Here is a 26421-nt window from a genome sequence, read left to right as displayed (position 1 = left end):
CAGATACCGATGTGGGACAGATGGTCATCCCTCCGGTGCACATTAGTGTAAAAGAGGGAGCTGTATTGCAACGCCTGCCTCAATATCGTATTTCACAGGAGGGGGAGGAGGCGCTTATTCAGATTGTGCAGGATCTCATTAAAGTGGGGGTAGTAGAAGAGGTTCCATACAATGTTTGTAACAGTCCCATCCTGCCGATTCTGAAGAAAGACACTGACACTAGGATTTATCGATTTATTACCGATCTGAGGGAGGTGAATAAGATAGTGATACCCCAATACCCAGTGGTTTCTGACATTACGACACTTCTTACTCTGGTTCCACCAACTGCGACCACATTCTCCGTTATAGACTTGAAGAACGCTTTTTTTTCAATCCCTATTCATCCTGATAGCCAATATCTTTTCGGCTTCACTTTGAATAATCAGTTGTATAGAGTGTGTAGAGTTCCTCAAGGCTATACTGAGAGTCCTAGTATTTACAGTCAGGCGTTGAAACGAAAATTGGATTTTTTTGTTCTACCTGACGGTGTGGCGCTCATACAATATGTTGATGACATCTTGTTGGCAGCTGACACCCCCGAGCAATGTGAGCAGTGTACATTGTCCTTGCTTTCCTTTCTGGCATCACACAATCACAAAGTATCGAAGAAGAAACTACAATATTGTAGACCAAAGGTGACCTACTTAGGTTACCTTTTGTCTAAGGAGGGACGTGCACTCACACCAGATCGTATTCAAGCAATTTTGGATACACCAACACCTTCCACACAGAAAGATGTTCGAGCATTTTTGGGTCTTACTTCTTTTTGTAGGCAGTGGATATTGGGTTTTTCACACATAGTTAAACCACTGTTGGCACTTTTGATGAAAGACATTCCAATTTCCCTTCCCTGGACAGACGAGTGTGAGAATTCTTTCCAGCAATTACGACAGGCCCTTTGTTCAGCACCAGTGTTAGGCACCCCTGACTACATGAAGCCTTTTACGTTGTACGTACATGAAAGAGATGGATGCGCATTAACAGTTTTAGTGCAGATGCACGGTGATAAGCAGCGCCCTTGTGCATACTTCTCGGCAGTACTTGATCCTGTTGCTCGAGTGCTGTTTGGTTGTTTTCGCTTGGTCGCAGCGACAGCTGTGTCAATATGCCAGAGTGAGGGGATTGTGTTATCTCATAAGTTGTTGGTGTTGGTCCCCCATGCTGTTGATGCTCTTTTGAATCAGACAAAGACGCAGCATTTAACTAATGCTCGTCTAACAGGATATGAGCTGACGTTGTTGGCTCCTCATATTACATTGAAGAGATGTGCAACAATAAACCCAGCCACATTGTTGCCATTTCCGGCGACTCAGCCCGAGGCGCAAGAAGCACATGATTGTATTTTTGTGACTGAGGAACAGACAAAGGGTCGTATTGATTTGCAGGACACACCCTTTACAGATGTAGATGGAGAACTGTGGGTGGATGGGTCTTGCCTGAAGTTACCAGATGGTACTACCTCAGCAGCATATGCAATTACTACGCTACATACAATAGTGGAGACAGCACGCATACCGCAGAAATCAGCTAAGGCAGCGGAACTGATAGCATTGACACGAGCATGTGAGCTTAGTGCAGGGTTATGCGTGAATGTTTACACGGACAGCAGCTATGCTTTTGGAGTAGCACACGATTTTGGCCTGCTCTGGAAGGAAAGGGGCTTTTTGACATCACATGAAGCACAGATAATGTATGGAGAATTGGTACATAATCTTATGACTGCATTAACGTATCCAAAGAAGATAGCTATAGTGAAATGCAGCGCACACAAGAAAGTAACAGATAAAGTTGGAGAAGGAAACGCTTTTGCAGATCGAGTAGCACGTGAAACCGCGATGCAGCCTGACTCCATTTTAATGTATGTTGTGAAGTCACAAGCTGAGCGGTGGCACGATGCTAGGAAGGAGGTGCTAGAGATACAGAGGACCGCTTCTGATAAAGAGAGGGAGCAATGGTCCAAGGATGGAGAACTGGATGATGAAGATTGTTGGAGAAATAAGCAGATGGATAAGTGGAAGTTACCCATAGCTTTTGTACAACCTATGGTTCAGATGGCACATGGGCTAGCACATGTTGGAGCTTCGGCAATTGTGAAATTGCTTACGCAAGTTTAGGAGCATCCAGAGATTGCCAGCACGGCTAAGAGAGTAGTACAGACCTGCATGATTTGTCTTAAGTACAATCCAGGAAAAGGGACACGAACTCCAGCAGGAGGGTTTGCAACACCTACTGCACCTTTTGAAGTTTTGCAAATGGATTATATTCTGCTTGAACGCTGTAATAATCTGAAATATGTTTTAGTTGTGGTTTGTGCATTCAGCAAGTAGATTGAAGCATACCCTACGAAAGACAATACTGCAATGACTACTGCAAAGGTGCTATTGAAGGAATTATTTCCTCGGTACGGTGTTTGTAGACTGTTGTGGAGTGACAACGGGCCTCATTTTATAGCGGACGTTGTCAAGTATGTCCTGAAGAGATTGGGAATAAAACAGAAATTCCATGCAGTGTTCCATCCACAGTCAGCAGGCTTGGTGGAAAAGTACAATGGCACTTTAAAGCTTAAAATAGCGAAGATACAAGCTTCTACTTCTCTGACTTGGCCAGATGCTTTGCCTTTGGCATTATTGTCATTCAGATCGGTACCACATTCTCGAACAGGTCTCACTCCCTATGAGATCATTTTTGGGCGTCCCATGAATATAAGGGGAGTGCCCAAGCCAAGCTCAGTGTATGATGTACCTTGTGTTTTAATGAATGACTATTTGGTACAATTAACTGACAGTTTGGTTTCTATTCATCAACAGGTTCGAGAAGCACTCCCTGACCGGTCCACAGGTGAAGGCCATAATCTCCGGCCTGGAGATTTTGTCCTCATAAAATCATTTGAGAGGTCGAGCAGTCTGGAGTCGAGGTGGTGTGGTCCCGAGCAAGTGCTTCTTGCCACGAGAACAGCCGTCCGAGTCACCAACCGGAAGAACTGGATTCATTCCGTACATTGTCGGAAGGTGCAACCCGGACTGGTGGAGCCTGCTGTATTGACTGACCATCGAGAAATCCTGACTGCGGAGAGAGGCCGTGCTGTGGTACCTGACGAATCTGAGGAGTTCTTCCCGGACCCGACAGTTCCTGGAGTGAGGAGATACAATCTACGACAGAGGAAAAAGCCTGCAGTTGTGTGACAAGTTGTCAGAACAGCCCCATGGTCAGTGAAACGGAGAGCCGATGAGGCAAGGGGGGGGGATCAGCCCTGCATTAGTGTAGTGACACCCGTCTTGGCCCGCTGGTGAAGAAAACAACGGCTGCCTAGGGGGAAGAGTTCTGACAACCTTTTAGTTTCAGGAAGATATTAATTGGACATTTGTTTGAATGGAGAAGAAAAAGATTTTTTGTGCAGTGGGGTTCATTGTTACTGTAGCAGTTGTTGATACAATCACATGGTTTGTTGAGGATGCAATTCCTGCCCGTGAGTTGTATGTTGTTTCCACTCCAGTGCCGGATGAGCATTTCTTTTATACGCTTCCATATCAAGAGTTGAAACATCGACAGTCATATTTGAATAACACTTTTATCCAGATGCTGCACCATACCCATGTTGCTACTAATGCTACGAACTGTTGGATATGCGGTATGATGCCAGCACATCAGAAGAAAGGGGGAACACCGTTCATACCCCTCCCTTTCTCTCATAATGGTTCTTGTCGAGCATGGTACACTTTGCTTTTTGCTATGAGGAAGCCTACAGTGGGCAGATTGCTTTTCAGACTGAATAAAGAATGCCATCAGGACAAAGAAGGCTATCCACAAGCCAACGGAACAATATGGGAGTGGGAAGAGTATCGACCGGACAATGATTCAACGCCCTATATTTTCACGAACACTAGAGACATTGTTGGGAACGAGAAATTTGTGATTTCGGTGGCCCAAGCACAAGCAGATCTATGTGTTCAGAGTGTAGGTTATATCCCTGTAGGTGTTAGCGATTGTGTTATCGTGCTGAGTATTGATGGTCTGAATAACAGCACAGTTTTAGCTTCTCACAACACCTACTTTGTATGCGGTAATAGAGGTTATTACCGATTACCAGCCGGATGGTCTGGAGTGTGTTATGTAGCATTTTTACTGCCGCCTGTATTCCTAGCACCTGCATCATATCATAAAGACTTGAAATTATTGAATAATGTAACTGTAAATAGATTCAAACAAACTTTGTCTATTGATGATGTAGACCAAACTGACACCAGTTTGCAACAATATATAGATTTTAATTTAGGTTTATTTTTCTTTGTTGGAGCTGCTCTGAATAGTAGGAAGATACAATGATTAACTAGAGTTGTAGAAGCTGTAAGTAATCAAACTGCTGCAGCCCTTGGAAATCTTACTGAAGAGCTGCAAATTACTAGAATGGTAGCGTTACAAAACCGAATAGTTTTGGACTTTATGTTAGCAGATAGAGGTGGTGCTTGTAGAATTATTGGGAGTAGCTGCTGTGTATTTATTCCTGACCACACTCCTTCTGTGTACAAAGCAATCAATAAATTACAAAAGATCGCTGCTGATATACATGTCGAAAATGGAACCTGGACATTTTCAAGTTGGTTCTGGACTCTGATCTCCACATGGGGATGGAAAGTTCTTACTGGCCTTTGTATAATTGTTGCAATTATTTAATACATGTTGTGTATGTATCCAATGTAGTCCAATGATATGTTCTCTATGTGTTTCCTTTTGTGTACCTAATAAAAGAGCCGTTGCTGAGACTATCCATCAGAAAGGCATGACTAGGGAGATAGCTGAAATAATGAGCATCGATATTAACAATGAGTATTTAGATTATCCTAGGAAACCGAATGTCTTCAGCTAATGCTGAAAGGGTCGTCTGTTGTAAATAAAACAGCAATAATGTTACGCATTAGCTGAAGACATTATCGTAACCCACTTGTTGCATTTCCGGCTTAAACTTCCGTAATGGTCAGACTCCATCTTGTTTCTATGTCCTCCATCTTGTATGCTGCATATTGCCATGTGCCCGTCATGTGACGAGTCCTACTTCTTCGCTAGTTGCCCTTGGGATCTGCCCGGCAACAGTCTATAAATAACCCCTTTGTGTGTCTAGCGCATGCTCAGTAAGAGTCACATCTGTCTTTGATCAGCGTAGATAGGAATGTGTTTTTTCGCGGGCCTCAAGAACCGTTAACTCCACCCATGTATTGATCATGTTCAGAAATATCCATATATGGTCGTAAATCATGCTCTGTGTTGTATCCGCCTACTTATGAACCCCTTCATTGTGTATAAAAGGGGGCTATATGCCTGAGTTCTGTGTGATACTCTGTACAATGCTGTAGAGTGTTGTGTGGGCTGTAGGAGCACCTTTAAAGGTTTATTAAACTATGTTTTTGTATTTTCAGTTTCCGTGCCAATTTCTTTATATAGTCTTAGGACTTCGGTACAGAAGGGCGAACCCTTTGCACTAACGGGCCTTGCTGAGGCTTGTGCTTATCAGTTATATGTTTATGAAAGGCATTTCCAGGATGCTATAATTACGCAAACACATTATATGCTATTATGTAAATGGTGTGTGTTGCGTAGCTGCAGGTCAGTTTTCGTACTGGGGCTGTCCCATTTATTACCATAAATATTTGTAGACAACTTGTGGGCAAAGTGATGCGGGTAGTAACCCCAACTCCACCTTTTCTAGAAACTCCGGGTGAGCCACCAATAAGATGGAACCAATGGTTTACGCCTTCGAAACATATTTGGGTGCCATTGGGGCACTTCGGTTTCAGCCCGAAATGAGGAAATATTCCCTTCTTCATTCGTTAGGTTTTGAAGGCAGGGCTAAATCGAAACATTTACCTGACGTAACAATAGAAGAAGGGAACCAGTTACATGAACATCAGGAGACTGTAAACAAATGGCAGATTAGATTTGATTTTCAGCCCAGTTTAGTTGTAATTCAGCAAACATTTTTTAAAAGAGTTGAAGACCCAGGTGAGGGTGTGGACACATATATAACAGCACGTAGGAGGCTTGTTGCGGAATGCCAGTTTTGGGACTTTTGAGCATCAATAAGTGAGGGATCTTATGACATTGCAGTGATAAAATGATCAAACAGAAGTTATCGTCAATGGGTAATCCTTCATTAGAGAATACTATCAAAACAGTGAAAAGTATTGAGACCTCACGAGTGTCAGTAGAGGAACTAGAAGGGAACAAACTTTCCAGTTCCTCATTCTACATGCGCATACTACAGTTTTATATGGCACATACATGGGATAAGAAGGTTAGGGCCATGTACAATCGGGGAAAACATCTGAGAGAATGCAGTAGTGATGCATCATAATATGCACATCAACGCTCTCGGTTGAGAGGCCAATAACCAGTTGGGCAGAGTGGTTACTCCTGGGTGGAATAACGTCCAATGTGGGAACACTGAACCTGATCAGCCGGAAAATGCAGCCACTGAAACTGCTTGGGTTGAGCTGCAAGTGCAAGGTGGCTTTTGTCCCTTGTATGGCAAATAATTGTTAATTATGGCCCCCCAGTATCCCTGCACCTAACTCCCCCATAAGCGGGAGACTCACAATCTTTAAGCTAAAGAAGTGTTTGTTTCAGCTTTCTTTCTCTTAGGAACAGTCTCAACAATTATACAATTCATTGAGGATATTATTTTTGGTCAATTTCTCTTTAAATCTCCTTTTTTCTGTTCCTAAATGTTGGCATGTATGCTGTGCACATAGGAAAGGAATCACTGCAGATTCAGGGTCCTACCTACACATCCTCAGGTGTACTCACATATGTTAGTGGGGTGCAGAGTGTGGAAGAGAAGATGCACACAGGAGAGGACAGAGACAGACACAGGTATTGGAACAAAAGTGAGGTATGCAGGGAGAACTTCAATAACAAGCAGAGGGCGGGGCGGGGGGTGGAGGAGATCTGCCCAAGCTATGAGTAAGGAGAGAGAGACCAGTGTAGCAGAGGTAACTAGCTGTGGTCATGAGACAGAAGGCCTGGACCGGGAGAGGTTAGTAAATGAATGGAAGAAGAAATACAAGAGGCCCTAAGAGACACAGAACGCGGCTGCAGTGAAGGGAAGAAGATGTAGAGGCTATGGTAGGGAATAACAGGATGTTGGTAGGGGTCAGAAGGATACTTCTGAAAGTGTCTTTCAAGGGAAGAAGCTTTAAATCTTTCTACAAGGATACAAGAGTGATAGTAGTCAAGCCCATTATCGCCGCTTTAACAGCAGTTTTCTGCCGCTAAAGTGGCAATAATTTTAACTCTGCTCTTGATATTATGCCCCAAAGCAAGCGATTGCCCAGGGGCAGAAGGTGCTGGGCTAACCTACAGCCAGCGATCGAACCGTGAGCCCCTGTGTTCCACAGTCAGCCGCCCTGGCCACTGTGCCACACCTCTTCCACTTAACTGAGCAGTGTTTATGAAAAGACGAGTTTTGAATGAGTTTTCATGAACACTGTCAGTGCGCAGGTCTGCCCTCTCGGCGCCTCCTCTTAAGGCTCTTGATTGGGGGGGGAGGGGGGAGGGGAATGATGGGAGAGGAGCTGAGGGAACATCCAGCTACAGAGTGTTCTTTCAAAATGCAGCCCTCTGTCGCAGGCTCTCTGGATTGCAGGAATCTGAGGGTGTACTTCATTCACAATCCCCTCACTGAGACACAATCCATTTTATTTAGGCGGGGTACCTCACATGCCTCAGGCAGCACAGTGTATCTGCTAAAATGAGGCTGTCAGGGCACTCTCAGAGCATCCCTGAGGCCAACGAGGAGGCACACAGAGCTGCAGGGCAGGCCCTCCAGCCCTGTCCCGGCTTCTTTTAGGGCTGTGCGTCCTATCAAGAAGCTGGGACAGGACTAGGGGTGAGCCTGTCTTTGAACCCTGACCTTGCTGCTGTGTCTGACTCCTCATCATGGCTTGCTGCTTCTCTGATTCCAAGGCAGATTCCTGCTCCGATGCTGCCATGGAGCCTCCGAGCTTCCATCCAAGGATGCAAGATAAGTAACAAAAACTTGTTGTTTCTCTATTTATATATGTGAGTGTGTTTGTGGGTTTTTGACAGGGATGAGACTGAGTCGGTGGGTGTGAATGTATTTGAGGGTGTCAATGAAAGTGAAAGTAAATGGGAATCTAAGTTTGTGAGAGTGTATGAATGAGTGAAGACTAGTGCGAGGCAGTTGGTGAAGGAGTGCGAGTACCTTATAACGAGTGAGTGATTGGAGGATGTGAAAGGGTGTTGAAGTGTGTCAGGGGTGTTGCTAACAATGGTGCAGAAGGTGCAGTTGCACCAGGGCACAGAGTAAGTGAGTGTGAAAGGGCGAGTATGAGTACGCTTGTGTGGGAGTAACTGTGAGTGGAAGTGAGTATGAGTGAGACAGTGTGAGTTACAGTGAAAGAGGAGGAAGAGAGTGATTATGAGAGGGAGTGAACACCAGTGAGTAAGAGTGGGATTGTTTGCATGTTCTGATTCAGGGCTCATGGCAGCACCCAACTTGACATGCTGCTGCTAACATATTGGAGATAATCTTACCATACCAAAGGGCCAAATGCAGGCTCCGACATACTAGAAGTAATTCTTGGCATGACCCCTGTGAAACATAGCTGGCTCTTGCAAACTGGAGGTAGTTCTTGGCATAAGGTAGGGCGCCCAAGGCATAATTCAGACCCTGAAATATTGGAAGAAAGACTTGATATAATAGACACCTATGTCAGACTGGAGGCTATGCTTTCCCTTAGAGATGGTCGCCGAGGGGAGTGTTGGGGGGAGCAAACCATGATAAACTGTCTCTGAAATACTTGAGGTCATTTTTGACATATGGCCATCTATGATCTGTAGGTAAATTCACTGTCAAAATTCTGGTACTGGAATACTGTATATAGTATTTGGCATATGGGTACATTAACATAATGCGGGCATTGGTACAATGAAGGTAATTCTTAACATATGGGCACCTCTCAAGGGAAATTTAGAAAAGAATGGGCTGAGCTACTGGCGAGTATCACAACATACTGCTTAGAAGTTCACCAATCATCACTGGTGTGAAGAGCTGGACCCGGGTGGCACTAAATGCAGGTGACAAGGCCCGAATAGGATCAAGCAATGATGAGTTCTTGTGTTAATGCCTGTCGATCCAAGAACATAGACCACACCTTCAGAGGCAGACAATGTCAAGAGGTCAGGCACAAAGGAGGGCCTCCGTGTAGGACTTTGGGAGTGATGCGGCTCATGTCTTAGAGTGTTCTTCAGAGTGGGTGATGTGATGAAATATTTTGCTTCCACTGACAAAGAGAGCCTCTGGGTGCAAAGCTGCCCTCACAGGAGGCTGGGTAATAGGAAGATGTCATAACCAGACCTTCACAGAAAAAGAAGTTGAGCTGTGGCCTTGTGCTGGTGTAAACCACTGCCGAGTCTTACTCGAAGCCGAGCGCTCTCAGCCATATCATTGATCTGCGAGAGGAGGTTTATTCTTTCATCAATGTAAAGCCCAGGGATTCTATAGGATTGATCATTCCAGGATTGCACTCAGAAATGATGTGAAGTGACACTGGTGGGTTGAACTGTCTCAAAATCAGAAGCTCGGATTTTAATGGGTTTAGTTGCAGATGGTGGATTGTCATCCAGTCTGGAGTGGTGCGATCTGTGGAGCTTCGATCCGGTGTGAAATATCACCAGGAGAGGAGGTAAAGTTCAGTATCACCAGATGCGTTATGAGTATGAGGTCCCCGACTAGCTAAAGTTAACTCTGAGGGTTCCTAGTTAAAGATTAAATCGCTTTGGAACCGGAAATGCAATCTTGTGGTACTCTTGGTGGCAAGTCAACAAGACTAGGAAAGGAATGTCGATTTTCAGAGAATGATTATTCACATAAGCTGCAAGACTTTTAAGAACCCCTTCATCAGGGCCCATCTTCATCAATACCTACGCAATCTTAGAACATATTAATAAGGAGAAAGGAGAGAATGATTAATGTATTGAAGGTGGCAGATAAATGAAGAATACATTGATTTGATTTGCCACTTCCAAGAATGCAAAGCCAGTCATCCATAACCCGGAGCTCAGCAGTCCTGGGGCTGCAACCTGGTCTCAAACCCAACTGAAATTCTTCTTAAAGTTCAAAGAGGTCTTGAGACAGGCCAGATGTTGGTATTATCATCAGCATCTGCAGAGGCTTTGTGCAGTGTGGGAGGGATTGGACCACGGCTCAAGCAATCCAGGAAAACACCTTGCATAAGAGAAGTAGACACTGGATTTTACAAATGAACCAAGAGTTGGTGTAGGAGGCTGGCTTAGTATATGGTGCTCACTTATGTTAGTGTGGCGCCCTTCACTAATCCAGCCAACCCTTATGGTGCTTTTAGTGGTCTTAGACAACCATTGAAAGCTCTCTAAGTGGTAGCTGTGGAGAGCAGCCTTCAAGCTTAGTCCAGAAGGAGTGTAAAGCTGTAAAGATCTTAATCTTATTGGTATAGGTTAACTGAAAAAGCACCACACAGTGAATTTATAAAAATAGGTTATTTATTAGAAGACACTCACTAACGCATACAGATATCTCCTACCTGGAGATATAACGTAATGCATACAACACTTTGCAAATAAAACTGGTAAGTAGCACCAATACACTATGGTATCCAGGGGGAGACCAAACCATATACAAAAATAGTGGTATGTGAACCACGACCCAAGTCAAGACTGTGCCCAGAAGACATAGAAGAGCTGAGGATCCAAGGAACCACCCGAGGGAAGTACCCAGGAACCTCACGGACGCCGTGTGGAGAGTGGGAACACGACGCAGACTCAATTCAAGTCATGAGGTAAGTTGCAGGTGCAATTTAAAAGAATAAGGACCCTTCCCAGTGGTCCCTGAAGGAACCCCGTGGAAGACGGGAGGTTGGAGAGCCACCCCACCCATGGACCAGACCGCCAGCCAACAGTCAACAAACCAGCAAGGACTCTCATGGACCTCTTTACTTTTTCTTTTGTCCTGGCAGCCATTTTGCTGCTGCTCTCGGCCACTTTTCTCTGGACTCTGACCTTCCATCTTGTCCTTTTCCTCGTCTTTTACCCTTTTTCCTCGTTTCCCCCTTGACGATCCTCCGACCCCACTTAATGGAATTCTGCTCTTCTGCTTTTTTTTTGGTCTTGGCCTGAGAAAATCTACTATGTGTATATATGTATATAGAGATAACTCTAATCACTAGTATATGCAGTAGACCTTCGTACTCTCTACCATTCCTATGCGACTCTTAGAGTATATCCATTTGTATCCCTTCCCTATGTATATAGAGAAAACTCTAATCACTAGTATATGCAGTAGAGCTTTGTACTATCTACCGTTCCTATGTGACTCTTAGAGTATATCCAGTCATGTCCCTTCCCTATGTATATAGAGATAACTCTAATCACTAGTATATGCAGTAGAGCTTTGTACTATCTACCATTCCTATGTGACTCTTAGGGTATATCCATTCGTATCTCTTCCCTATGTATATAGAGATAACTCTAATCACTAGTATGTGCAGTAGTCCGCTGTACTCTCTACCATTCCTATGTGACTCTTAGAGTATATCCATTCGTATCCCTTCCCTATGTATATAGAGATAACTCTAATCACTAGTATATGCAGTAGAGCTTTGTACTATCTACCGTTCCTATGTGACTCTTAGAGTATATCCATTCGTATCCCTTCCCTATGTATATAGAGATAACTCTAATCACTAGTATATGCAGTAGAGCTTTGTACTATCTACCATTCCTATGTGACTCTTAGGGTATATCCATTCGTATCTCTTCCCTATGTATATAGAGATAACTCTAATCACTAGTATGTGCAGTAGTCCGCTGTACTCTCTACCATTCCTATGTGACTCTTAGAGTATATCCATTTGTATCCCTTCCCTATGTATATAGAGATAACTCTAATCACTAGTATATGCAGTAGAGCTTTGTACTATCTACCGTTCCTATGTGACTCTTAGAGTATATCCATTCGTATCCCTTCCCTATGTATACAGAGATAACTCTAATCACTAGTATATGCAGTAGAGCTTTGTACTATCTACCGTTCCTATGTGACTCTTAGAGTATATCCAGTCATGTCCCTTCCCTATGTATACAGAGATACCTCTAATCACTAGTATATGCAGTTGACCTTTGTACTATCTACCGTTCCTATGTGACTCTTAGAGTATATCCAGTCATGTCCCTTCCCTATGTATACAGAGATACCTCTAATCACTAGTATATGCAGTTGACCTTTGTACTATCTACCGTTCCTATGTGACTCTTAGAGTATATCCAGTCATGTCCCTTCCCTATGTATACAGAGATACCTCTAATCACTAGTATATGCAGTTGACCTTTGTACTATCTACCATTCCTATTTGACTCTTAGAGTATATCCAGTCATATCCCTTCCCTATGTATATAGAGATAACTCTAATCACTAGTATATGCAGTAGACCTTTGTACTATCTACCATTCCTATGTGACTCTTAGAGTATATCCTTTTGTATCTCTTCCTTGAGTGACTTTTCTACTTGTACATTTGCAATTTTACTTTCTGTTTGTATCTCCTCCTTATGTGACTTTACATCTTGTGCATTTGCAATTTTGTATCTTTTATGTAACACATGTAATCCTAAATCCTTATGTTTTTCAACTGGTTCTTATGTAAAGCGCTCTGACACCTTCGGGTAAAGTTTGCGCTATATAAAATCGCATTAAATAAAATAAAAAAATAAAAACTAGACAGGGATGCTGGGTGCACAGGTGTGAAGTGGTCGTAAACAGCCGTCAAACCCCATTGGAGAACTTCTGGAAGATGCGAATGGTGAAGAAGGTGAAAGTGTCCAGTGGAACCTAAAGGTGGATTCAAGATGTGAAGTACTTGCAAGCAGAGGGGATGGAGTCTATGTCACTCAGGAGTTACCAGGAGGCATGCAAGACGAGTGCTCACTGATGTTGGGTGATGCAGGAGAGTTGACGATGATCTTGGAGCTGCAGCTGTGTGGACCATGTGATGCTGTGGAAGACCTGGAGCCATTCACGAGCTGTTCAACGTCGAAAGTCAAGAGTTGAGGGGTTGGTGTCCGTCGGCAGCACTAACAAGCCTTGGCAACTACAAACATTGTGGGAAGTGAAAAAGGTGCAGTGTCGGGAGCAGCAAAATCCAAGTGACTCAAGACGCACAGGTAAGTCGGAGCAGGCCCTGAGCAAGCAGAGGAGCCCACTGGAATCAAAGAAGTTCCTTGAAAGGGACCAGAAGATCTCTGGAGACAAGAGTAGCCCAGCCTTAGCAACAGCCAGCCTACACAGTGCACAGAAGCTCGGTTCCAGTGGTGCCGATAAGAGATACTGGCCATAGACTCTGTGTGAAGACAGTGCAGGCATCGAGGGAGTTTTAGAACCACCACCTGTGTTACTGAGCTTGTCGGAGTCCATAAGAGCCCAGGATCAGCAAACCAGTCAGTCATGTTGCAGTGCCTGCAAAAGCAGGAAAGTGACTTTTTCACTCCAAGTTAGATTCCTTTGGGTGACTTTGATGTCCACAGGCCCAGTGAGGAACCTGTCTGGAGCATAGACACTGACAGGGCAGCATACTTGCAGGACGCGGAGACCTGGGGCAGTCAGAGGTTTCCTGGTTGCAGTTTCAGTTCATAGAGCGAAGTTCGTGCGGTCAGTCCGACGAAGTCAGAGTGTCCAGACGGTTGAAGATGATGTGGAATTGAATCAGAATTGAATCCTATGACGAATCAAGGGACCCACCCGCAGGTAATCCCTTAAGTACCCTAAGGAATGTGTTGGAACGATTCAGGGGTCCCTCCCACAGGATGGTCTGGACAGTGGGGCGGATACTCCCATGTCCTTTGTCCAGTTTCGAGCCAGAGCTGGAGCCAACGGCTCCCAGAGCTGGTTTGAACTGGACTATGCAAGGGGACACCAAATGTGCCCCTTATGCAGACTGAGTGGCACTGGCAAGCGATCCAACCATATCCCAGTACACTAAACCCCATCTGGGAGGTTGTCACACCTCGCTGTGACAGGATACCTATTATCCTGCCCCCCCCCCCCTGCTCAAGCTTGGCACAGAAGCAGGAGGGCAGAAACTTGTCTCTGGTTAGCAGCAGCCATAGTTTGCTGTCCGGTTCTGAAAGACTGGTACCAGGAGCACTGAGGGCCCCCCGGAAGAGCTTTAAAGTGCATGGAATCATACCTCCCACACCAGCTATGGTGTTGGGTTATGATTCCAACATGTTTGATACCAAACATGACAAGGTTCGTTGCAGCCAGTTTAGAGCTGGTCATCGTGTGAGGACTAATGGTCACTCTATATGTCGTAATGGCTGATGCACTTACGGGAGAAAGGGCTCAGAGATTGTAGGGGTGTCACGCTCATGCAGGGACACCCTCATGATTAGAACTGATCAACCTGCCTTCAGGATTGAGAGGCCTGCCTTAGGGGTGACTTTTAGGTTTTAAGTGCAGTGACCTCAGATATAAGCAAGCTTATATCTTTCATAAGTGATGCTAGCACCAGCTTACACAGGCTGCAATAGCAGGCCTGTAGTCACAGTTCAAGTGGTCTCCGATGGGTGGCATAATGCATACTTCAGCCCATGGGGGACCCCTGGTGTACCTATGTCCTAGGTACCTTAGTACCATATACTAGGGACTTATAAGGGTACACCAGTAGCCAATCTGGGGTGTATATTAGTACTTACCAAGCCAATTTAGGAGAGAAAGCACAGAGACTGGGGTCCTGATTAGTAGGGTCCCAGTCAGACTAGTCAGAAACAGCATAGCAGCAGGCAAAACGTGGGGGTAACTCTTCTACAGTTGGTAAAACAGAGCTTTGGTTTCGCTGGAACTGAATCTGGCAAAAAGTTTAGATGGTTTCTCCTTAGCAATAGTTTTCAGCAGTTTATTATTTAGAATTCCTTTAAAGTGCAGCCAATTGGCCCAGCGTTGGTGTTGACATTCAGATATTTCAGAATGTCTAATTGTGACTAATTGCTCCTACCTGCACAGGCAAGAGGGAGAGATCGGATTATTATATACATTACACTGTGAGCAATGGGTTGGAAAACAACTGGGAGGGTGAACACGGAGAGGTAGAAAAGAGTGCATTCAAAGGGTGTCGAAGCGGGGGACAGGTTTGAGCAGGTCTCCAGGGTCAACTCAGTTGGATCGGCGATGGATCATGATGTAACTGCCCAGTTTCCAAAGGCGGGGAGCTGTCAGGGGGAAACATCCATCACCCATGATTTTTGCATTTCATTTTTGTGATTAGTACGTGTTCCTTGGCTGTGCACATTCTGTGAGCTAGGGTGGAAGACAACTTTTTCCTGCAGGTTTTTGGTTGCAACACTTTCCATTCATAGGTAAGTTAGGGAGAGACCCTTGGAAGAGATTTTGTCCTTGACTGAGTGCCACTGTAGCGGGCGCGGCAGGTACAGGTCAGAGCAGTGAGCGGGGGCGGGCGGAGTTGGTTGGGGAAGTCGACAGACAATGGGAAAGGTAAAATTAAATAAAAAATAAATCGAATAAAAACACCTACCTTGCGATCGCCGCATCGCTGACTCGCCAATGCGACGAGCGAAGGTAAGTGGTTTTATTTATTTATTTAATTTGACCTATCCTGTCATTTGTTTACTCCCCCCCCCACCCTGCCCCACCCCACCCCGCCCCACCGCTCTTACCTGGGCTGGCCGCTCCTACACTGTAGGACTTTGAGTAGTTGCTGCTATTGGTTCATGTTTGTGTGTTTAACATCAATCTCTCTGCAGCATTGTGAACCCTCTGAAGCCTTCTGATATTGTAACATGGTAGTTTGAGGTGCAGGGGGTTTCAGTAGCAACGTCTTGAACTGACCACGGCCCTGATGACCATGGGGTGATAGTGGTGAGGGGTGAAACGGAGAGCCTTGCATCGGAGTTTGATGAGGTGGAATGATATTCTGATAACTGCCTCCACCTTGAAATTCAAGCTGAGGTCTGCATCCGATGTTATGCTTAGGTTATGTGCTATAGCCTTATAGCCCTCTGCTGAAGACAATACTGGTTGTTAAAGGCTCTGATCCCGAGGTACCGGCCCGAGTCATAGGCAAGGGTCAATAACAAGGGAGAGGGCCTTTAATAACCGGTATAGCCTGAGGCAGAAGGCCTATAAGGCTATCAGAACGTTCCACCCGCTGAGGGTAGAAAATTCAGATTAAAGAGGAAGAAAGAGCTCAGGCCTCTACCAGCCATTATAAGCCCAGAGCCGCTCCATTGTCTTCAGTGGACCTCAATGTTCTAATTCAGACTTAATGGGAACTTGTTCTTCAAAGAGGGATGTTGGCCCTCGCAGCCGTTTCACATTGTTTGATGCATTGAGTGTCAGTTACTCCAGATCTTGAGGGAGATTTGATTTCCTGGGCTCACTTTAATCCTTATCCGTGTGACTGTGCATAAGGCAGTGATGGCCGACACAAGCGGGCCTGAGAACCCTCATTCGTTCGGTTTATGCCATAGGAGCCTCCACTTTGCTTCTAGGTCCAACAGAGAGCGCAATCGGAAAGTAAGTATTGGCTGTACATAGTCTATGTACTGGGTGTATGTTTTCTATGCATTGGCTGTCAGTATATTGGTTGTATATTTTGTAAATATGGGTTGTACATAGTGTATGTATTGGCTGTACATAGTCTGTGTACTGGGTGTGTATTTGCTATATATTGGCTGGATCACAGTCCCTCTTCAGTTGCCCGGTCTTCCGCAGCTAGCCAACGAGTGTGGAACAGGATTTAGGTGGGCTGCCATGTGCATAATACATTTGCTGGACCCTGTTTGGCCTGAGAGACACACACTTCATTGCCTTTAAGAGAAGAGACACACAAATTTTGAGAGCAAAATGTCCATAGCTCCTCTTTTGGTGACTGTGACACCCCTCTTCTAATATTATATTGTTCCCCTTAGCAGTGGACACTTTCCAAGTGATTCTTCCAAGCTGTGAGATTTAGTGCCTGCATCTTCTGGAGTCCAATCACATATCTCCAGAGCTCCATTGCATCCTTCCGTCTGGAAATCTCAAAGCTCTGACACCCTTCAACCTCACAGAAGGATTGCTGTGCTTCCCAGATTGTATTGCGGTACTCAGGCTGTTAACCTTTTCCTTTCAATCAGTAATGCTGGGCTTTTTGGTTTTGGTACCAATCTTATTTTTTTTTATTTATTTCCCTCTTCCGTACACTCAACACCACATAATTCAACTCCACTTAATTGCATGCTACTCAATACCACAAAAATACACTCCACATAAATCCATTCTATGACTCATAGAAATCCACATAAATACTCTCCACACCATGCCACATAATTCCATTTAACATATTTTCTTTCAACACCACACTGTTCCATGCAACACTATTAAACTCCACACAAATCCATTCCAGACTACATATAATTTAACACCAAACCACACGATGCCACTCCACAGAACAATTCCACTGCACACCAAATACATTACATTTAGAACACAGAATTCAACATCATACCACAAAATTCAACATTTCAATACAGTAAAAAACACCAAATTACTATTCACATAATACAACTGCACACCATGCCACAATATTCCACTACACCAATCCACACCACACAATAATGCCACAAATAACAATTCAAATCCACCTCAGATAATTCAACTTCACGCCACATACATCAACTCCAGTCCATAACACATAAGTAAGATATTTGCATTTACAACACCAATACCTCTAACTCTTTCTTTCTTTAACACCCAAACACATGCATCTGGAGCTTAGCTATTAACTATTTGTTCTTTTTCATCACAAAAACGCAACGCTATCCACACAGTTCCACGCCACACAATTTAAACTCCACACATGTCTAATGCACACCACATAATTCAACACCAAACCACATTATTCCACTACCAAACACCATTCCACTACAACTCATCAACACAATTGCCCAACGCACCACATATATACAGTCCACACCAAACAAATCCACACCACGCAATTCCACATCATGCCACAAAATTCAACAGCGCACCACATAATTAAACTCCCCTACATACCACTACAAAACACAAAATACCATTCCACATAATCACATAATCACACTCCATAACACAGACTCCCACTCCATATGATTCCAGTACACTAAATACTACATTATTCACATAATTCTGTGAAAAATTAGTACAAGCTTGGTGAACATTATCTGCGCCATCTTGCCCCTTTTCGAGCCCATTCATGCGCGTAAGCGGCAGCCATTTTGAGCACCATGGCCTCCCTGCCCCTCGCTGATAGCCAGCGCGTCTCTCTCTCTCCTAACCTCGCAAACATCCCCCCGCACGTTGACAACCCCCGCTCTCTCATGCCTTGGGTCATAAACCCCTCTTCAGCGCAGCTCCGCCACAGAACCCCATCCTGTTCCCAGCGCGACACCTCCCCTCATTCCTTTCATGGCCTCAGATCCTTTTTGATACAAACCCCCTTTTCCTGTATCCCCGTTTGTCTTCCCTGTTCCCAGGCCGCCACCTGGCCTTGCGGATACTGTTTATTACCCCGTACAGTAGGAAGCTTCCCCTCCCCATCAAAAGACCCTCGAGCCGATCAAAGCCCCCACCCTATGATATCCGATCAACCCCATGCATTCCGTGAATCGGCGGAATGCCCTGCTGTGCGACAACCATCACCTGTTGTGACCGGGGTGGGGAATCCAACTGTAAATGTATGTGGGAACGGGCCTGAAGGGGAGATTCCGAGGATGTTCTTTCAAATACTAAAGTGTTGCGAGAATGTGTTATGTGCAATAAAGGTCATAAAACCCTAGTATAAGAGGCCAGGCCTCAGAGATGTGGTTAGAGCACCTCGTGACGATACTTGCTGTCTGAATTGATGTGTTCTCCTCCGGAGAGAATAAAATCCTCGTTTCCTGCCTTCCAGTCTCCAGCGCCCGCTTCTTCATTGATTAACATTGGTGGGTCATAGAGGCGACACCGCCGGGCAACATAAAAAGGGTCTTTGGGTTACTGGTTGTCTTTGGAACCCCTCTTTTACAATTGGCGTCCCAAACGTGGGGCCCATCAGCGACTCGTGGATCCAGTGGGAGAGGTCCTGACGACAGAGTGAACGACTGCAACGATCGGAAGGTACCCTGTCCGATAGACCCTCGTCTGACAGCCGATCATCCGAACTTCACTGGTTCCGAACAGACCTCTCTCGAGTGATCTGCGGTCCTGACTGGGAACCATCAGGAGTGCCACGAGAAGTACGGAGAGAAGAGGACGATTGGGCGCTGGATTCGGAAGACAAGAAACTGTCCATGCGGTCCGGGTAAGGTCGTGTAAACACGACGAATTGCGAAAGTAATAGATAATTGAAAGTGATCGATAATTGTTGAGAAAATACTAGTATTACTTTTTGTTAATTTATTGGAGATTCACTGTCTACAAACGGAGAAACAACAGGCTCTCCCTTTATAAACAGCGAAGGATAGGTACGCACCCGTCGGACCTATTTTTCTCCCCTACTGAACAATTGCCCCTTCCCCCCATTGATTAACTGTTATAGATTGTTTTCTGGAGATTCTCTGTCTGAAAACAGGGAAGATTAGGTCCCCTCTTTACAGATAGTGAAAGGGTAGGTGACGCGAACCTTAGCGAGCTTACTTATTCTCCCCATTGACCATATTGATTTTTTATTTTTGACCTAACATTGATTGATCGAAATTGATTCATGAGGTATTCACTACGTGCAAACAACGTAGAATAGAAATATTCTGTCTAGTCTTTGCACGCAGTGATAAGATAGGTAGTGCTGACTATTATCCCATTGTGATCCGTCATGCCTGTCTTCTCCCCACTGGTTAGTAGCCTGTTTAACCCGGACCGCTTATTAGAGATGAACCATCCGGCTCCGCTGGAAGGCACCCCTAATAAGGACATGTTCATGAAGCATGGATTGATCGCTATAGCCTATAGTGAGCTGTGGCATAAATATACGAAAAAGGATCGAGAAAGTCAGTGGCCACTGAGAGGATCCTTTGATCTTGACAAAATAGAGACGGTAGAAACAGCCCTTCGTAGGAATGAAACAACACCTATTATGCTCGATAGTCTCGGCATGTGGCGCAAAGAAGCCACCCGACGAAGGGAAGACGACGAATTTAGGAAAGGTGAAGGGCCAGCGATGGCGCAGTCCCGAGGAGTAGATATGAAAGGAGAACGGTGTAAAGGGGTGTGCCGACAAGTCAACCCCGGAACACAACGACCCGAAGGTAATCCCCCGACACTGCGCACAGGACGAATAGATTTAAAACAGAACCAATGTGCTTTCTGTAAACGTCTCGGGCACTGGAAAGTCCAATGCCCGACTTTGCAGAGCATAGGTAAGAACGGAGGGTCGACAGAAAGGACAGACCGACAGAAAGGGAAAAGGCGCGAAATAAAAACCAATCAAACTAGTGCGGACAGGACAGATAGAACCACCCCGTTTGATTATGCTCGATGGCACAGATTTCGTCAGACCAATTTTAACGACATGTTAGAGTTTTGGGACTGATTGCTCTCTGTTGCTCCCCCACTCTGAAAACCAAACACAATTGCAGATCAGTGTAAACAACCCCCATTAGAGAAAGGACTCAAGGAAACCAAGCGTCTATTATATAACTTAGGATTTAATTACGGTAAAGAAAAACACACAACCAACAGTAAATAGAATAACTAGTAGAACTCTCTAAAAAGCAAACTTGACTAATAGGAAAAATACAAAACATGTTATGCTCACTCCGGAAGTCCTCGAAATGTAACAGTTCGATGGTCCCGCCCATCCGAAACACATAGCACGTGTGGGGCGGGGCCTGCCAGCAACCATGGGCCAAAAAGGAGATTGCTGGCGAGAAGGTCCTGGAGGCTCCACCAAGCAGGCAATGAAATGGTCTTCCCATACTGCCCTTCCAGGGATGGCGTCCCCCGGGCCGCGAGTAGGGAGGGGGCGGCTGCAAATGACCCCCTCCCTCGTATCTCCTGGTCCGGCCATCACGAATTCCTCCAGCGAACGGATGCAGGATGGGCAGGGAGGAAGAGGTGACGCGGACGAGCCTCTTCCACCTCCACAGATAGGAGGCTTCCCTGCCCTGGTCCGGCGCCGATGTCCTCCAGCCGGGCGACGGCCATATACCTACGCTGCACAGGACACATAATGCCCGACTGGTATATTTCCTTAGCACGGGACATACAAGACCCGACTGGTATACTTGCATAACACAGGACACACAATGTCCGACGGGCATATTGCGGAGCACCGGATGTACAGTGGTCCCCCAAGAGTCGGAATCAGGGGTGTAGGGTGGTCATCATGTGCGCCCCTGATTCCAAGGGGCGGCGTAGGATGCGCCGGGAGAGGAAGGCGGCACGGACGAGCCTCTCTCACCTCCCCAGACGAAAGCTCCACCGCTGCACCCTGGCGCCCCGAACCAAAATGTCCTGCCCCAGCAGCATGATGCTCTGTCCTTCGCCATCACAAGAAATTTCTTCCACTCCCGATGGATACGACAAAGGTGGCTGCCACAGGGTCTCAAAATAGCGTCTGGGCCCTCGAAAGGCGGGTCTAGGCCGCTGGAGTAACTTTGTCCGAAATTGCAACTCGGGCACTTGCCCACCTGGGCGCAAGCCCCCACCATCGACAAACATCCCCTCGACTTTGAAGATTCTACCAAAGTCCCAAGAGCCCTCAGCCCCTTCAGGCTTCCGGAGGGGAACAGCTGCATTGATCACTAATGAAATAACCACGGCACAGCAACAAGATGGCGGTGCTCTCGTGTCTGCATCAGCTTCCGTCTGAACCACCCAGGAACATTATGGGCTAACGAACTCGAGTAAGTTCCGGCTGAGCATCAACGTGACCCGGTAAGAAAGACTCTACCCCCTCCCTCTCTTGATTGACGGTCCACACCACCAGCCCCTCTGTTAGCACAGTTTTCTTTTGAACTGCCGAAAGGGACCCTGGTCCAACCGCCAATCGTCGAGGATATTTTTCCTCTGGTGCTACTTCCGGACTAAACCGGCCTCGCCCAAAATGGCGCCAGTATCAATGGAAACTAACGGACGCCTCGTGGTGTTCCTTAACTAATGAAACTTGATGTACTAAGAAATATACGAACCATTGTGCACTCGAGGGGAAAGGGAGGAGGATTCACTTGGCGAACGTTTGAGAGGGGTTCCGTAAAAATGTTGATTTCAATGAACGATTTATTTTTTTTGATATTTATTGTAACTGGTACATAACGTCGCTTATGATGCACACCCATGGTTTACATCTAGGAAATACGATTCCTATGAGCTTGACTGTGTTTCCATTTATGAACTGGATTGCCCCTGATTCCCTCGTCACACAATGAAATATTTTTAGTTACTTGCAAATAATAAATTAGGCCTTTTTACATGTTCTTGTGTTATAAAATAACCCCCTACTGTATGTGCTTCCATCGATGACATGTCAGGCCAAATTATGATTGTGCTCTCACATTTTACATACTGAAGGATTATACAAATAAAGGTCTTAACAACTATGAATAAGCATCGCATACTTTTGTAAATGCGGGTATCGGTGGGAGGATTTTTCTGCGCGCAACCGTTCTGCTCCTTTTTTTAAGGTTATCCGAGAAATGATTGTCCGGCCCCGGATTGATGATCGGATCCCAGGTATGATACGTTGCCTACAAAATATGCGACTAAGCTCAGGGACTGACATATGAAGAAGGACCTTGACGTCTGAGAATGGGTAAAGTAAAGCGGCGTGATTGATGAAATGTTATAAAGATATGGTGGTCGAAGGTACTGAAGTACCGGGTTGAATGAAGAACTGATATGCCTTAGGACCTCACAGCTTTGGGAATGATTTAAGGATCCCGATGGCCAGATACATCTACAAAACCGGGTACCTCACGCTAGGCACCTCTGATTCCCTTTTAGCATCCCCCTACACACGATCCTTCATGCCATCCTCGAACCCCCCCCCATGAACCACCTATCACATTGCCCCCCCCCCCTTGACTGCAGAGACAAAGACCCTAAGGATTATATCCCGAAGAGATAAGTACGAGTATGCAGTAAGTAAAGGACTTTTCGTGCCCGTACATTTGATGTGTTCGAATGTTGTTCCCCCACCTCCCCCCTTTTTTCCCCCCTTTTTCCCTCTGCAGATTACATTGGGGTCCCGATTAGGGTACCGTAAGGGATCTGGAGCCACGTCACGCCCGATGCATGAAAACGGACTACCGCTGCAAGACGACATAAAAAGGACGCCCTACCCAATGCACGACCTTTTTATACCAGATCTAATGCTCTTCTGTCCCAAAACTGCATGCTCTCTACATCCTAACATAGACCTGAAACGCCTAACGTTGGGTAACGCACTGAATAGCCCAAACAATACACGGTCATTCTCCATGTCCCATGTGTACTGTTTGGCCTATTGTCTCTCTCTCTCTCTCTCTCTCTCTCTTTCTCTCTCTCTCTCTCTCTCTCTCTCACTCTTTCACCCCTCCACACTTTCCCCCTTCCTAGCGACTGGCACCTAATTGACGAACCTGGTGCACCTCCTGATTGGCCCCAAATACCATAAGTATTTGCACAAATTTGTCCAAAGTAAAATTGTATCGGTACCACGTTACTACCTCTCCTTTTCTGCTAAATATGGATGAAATTTAAATTGACCAAAAGGAAAGGGACAGGTAAGACGACTGAGGTTCCCTAAATTTGACCCACAGCCAGGGAACCATTTGTCAGTGGCTTCTATGATAAAATATGTCTGTGGTAATGCGACCATCCCCATTCCAAATTGCCTCTACACCCCGAACAGTAAGAAATGATCGAGACACCTCCGTCATCCCAAAATACCCCCAGTTTGGTGTCAGCTGCCCTGAACGAGAGCCTGAAAAACGCCCCCTGCTCTAATTTCACTGTGTCCCTAATTGTTTTCCATAAGATCCCTCCTCCCCCGAGGATAAGTTCAATAATTACCGCAAACCACCCCCCGAGTTTTTGTAGTAACCAGGTTGCGAGGATTTATATAGAAAGTTAGAAAGATGTGTGCAAAGTTGAAAATTAGATCGAAAATCGAAAGAACTTGTTGCAATAAACCTTGTTGTAAATAAGATGTTTTTATGTAATGCAGACTTGTTTAGCCTATGTTCACCCCTCAGAAGGATGCCTATCAGACTATGGTGAATAGCACGTTGCACTTTTTGTAAAATACAAGGCCCTGAAGGCCAGCCTAGCCTTGCAAGACTCGTACTAGGGAAATGGGCCTCTACCAGAAGAACTGACATCTACTATAATAGACGTATGCAAAAAATGAGTACCAGACCTCGTACCTATTACAAATGAACGTAATAACCATCAAAGCGCCAAAGAATTAGCCAGCAAAAGGAAGTTGTAAGGAATCCAGCAAACCCATCATCAATTGTTTATACGTTAACCGAAAGAATCTCCAATGTAGCGAGTGCTTACCCCAGTTGCTTGGTGTTGGGAGAGAAATAGATTTATGTAATTACCTTCTTCTGCAATATCTCTAAAGACTGTCTTTTCAAAACTCATTTAAGGGTATCACTGTCGGAGGAGAAAGAGACCGGATGTGGGAGCACGCGGCCTGACTGCGGATTGTGGAACATCAGCGACGGAGGCCGAGGCGAGACCACAGCAGTAAGGAGACGCAGGACGGGGCACTGTTTCAGACAAAGCTAAGGAAAGGGCTGACCTGAAACCCCTGCTCTATGATCAACGTGTGCCAAAAAGTCCCCGCTCTCTGAACATGGTTACGGACCCGCCTGTCGCAAACTCTCCGTCCCCCTGATCTGTTCCCGACCTGGCCTTGCTCCATCCCCCCCCCTCCTCCGACCTACCATAAGGACCGTTCACACCCGCACCTTTCCACCGGAACTCCCAAGTTCCTCCAGATCCTACTGAGCTACCCAGAGAAGAGTACTCCCTGCGTCAGAAGGGAGGGAGCTCCGACTAAGTAGACCACGAACTATGTTAATCTTAGAACGGTGACCTAGAACTCCACCAAGGGTCGCCTCTAAAGAAAAGATGAACGAAGTATGCGGTTCTACCCGCTGCTGAACGCCTTGAAGATGATGGAAGCGACTGGAAATGCTCACCACACAGATTCAAGAAACAAACAGATCTCACAATTCAGGAACAATCGCATTTTTTTATTGCAAATCCATGCTCTGCGTTACAAAAGAAAGTGCACCTGCTCCAAAACCGTAGCGCATTTCTCCTGTGGGGTCTGGCGAAACAAAACAAAATGTACCCCTGCCCGCAGACCTCCAAAGACTCAATCCACATGAACATTTCTGTTGATAGGTAACCCAGGTGCTCAACAGTGCCAACAGAAGACGGCATAGACACTGAAAACTCTGATTTTTATTTTTTATTATATCTCATTTCTCTCCCAATCATCATTGGACTGACTATGCTCCCGCCGAGTACAAAAAAAAGAAAAAAAGGACTTACTTATATGATAACTTACCAGCTCCTATTTCGAATGACTATAAGTACCTATGATCTGTACCCAACGCCCTCACTACATAATTCTAGTCTGATATTGCATTACGATGATTTTTCCTACAACCAACTTAACAATGAACCCGTTTACTAGATGATGAGATTTTTCAATGTGATGTTTATAATATGATGTATATGCACAGTTCCTTTGCCTAAGTCCCCTCTCCCTTACTTATGACCGCTACAATAGGTATAGATAGGAAATAGGCCAGCAAGATGTCTTGGAAATGTTAAAGGGAGGACTGTGAAAAATTAGTACAAGCTTGGTGAACATTATCTGCGCCATCTTGCCCCTTTTCGAGCCCATTCATGCGCGTAAGCGGCAGCCATTTTGAGCACCATGGCCTCCCTGCCCCTCGCTGATAGCCAGCGCGTCTCTCTCTCTCCTAACCTCGCAAACATCCCCCCGCACGTTGACAACCCCCGCTCTCTCATGCCTTGGGTCATAAACCCCTCTTTAGCGCAGCTCCGCCACAGAACCCCATCCTGTTCCCAGCGCGACACCTCCCCTCATTCCTTTCATGGCCTCAGATCCTTTTTGATACAAACCCCCTTTTCCTGTATCCCCGTTTGTCTTCCCTGTTCCCAGGCCGCCACCTGGCCTTGCGGATACTGTTTATTACCCCGTACAGTAGGAAGCTTCCCCTCCCCATCAAAAGACCCTCGAGCCGATCAAAGCCCCCACCCTATGATATCCGATCAACCCCATGCATTCCGTGAATCGGCGGAATGCCCTGCTGTGCGACAACCATCACCTGTTGTGACCGGGGTGGGGAATCCAAC

General features: G+C 45.7%; 1 pseudogene; it reads left to right on the top strand.

The window, feature by feature from the left end:
* Nucleotides 1-3411: 3411 nt before the first annotated feature.
* LOC147689430 (uncharacterized) lies at nucleotides 3412-4906 on the top strand (annotated as a pseudogene).
* The last annotated feature ends 21515 nt before the right edge of the window (nucleotides 4907-26421 follow it).

The sequence above is a fragment of the Lissotriton vulgaris genome, chromosome 10, assembly GCF_964263255.1.
Source record: "Lissotriton vulgaris chromosome 10, aLisVul1.2, whole genome shotgun sequence".
Classification (NCBI taxonomy): Eukaryota; Metazoa; Chordata; class Amphibia; order Caudata; family Salamandridae; genus Lissotriton; species Lissotriton vulgaris.
This window is presented reverse-complemented; position numbering and strand designations above follow the sequence as displayed.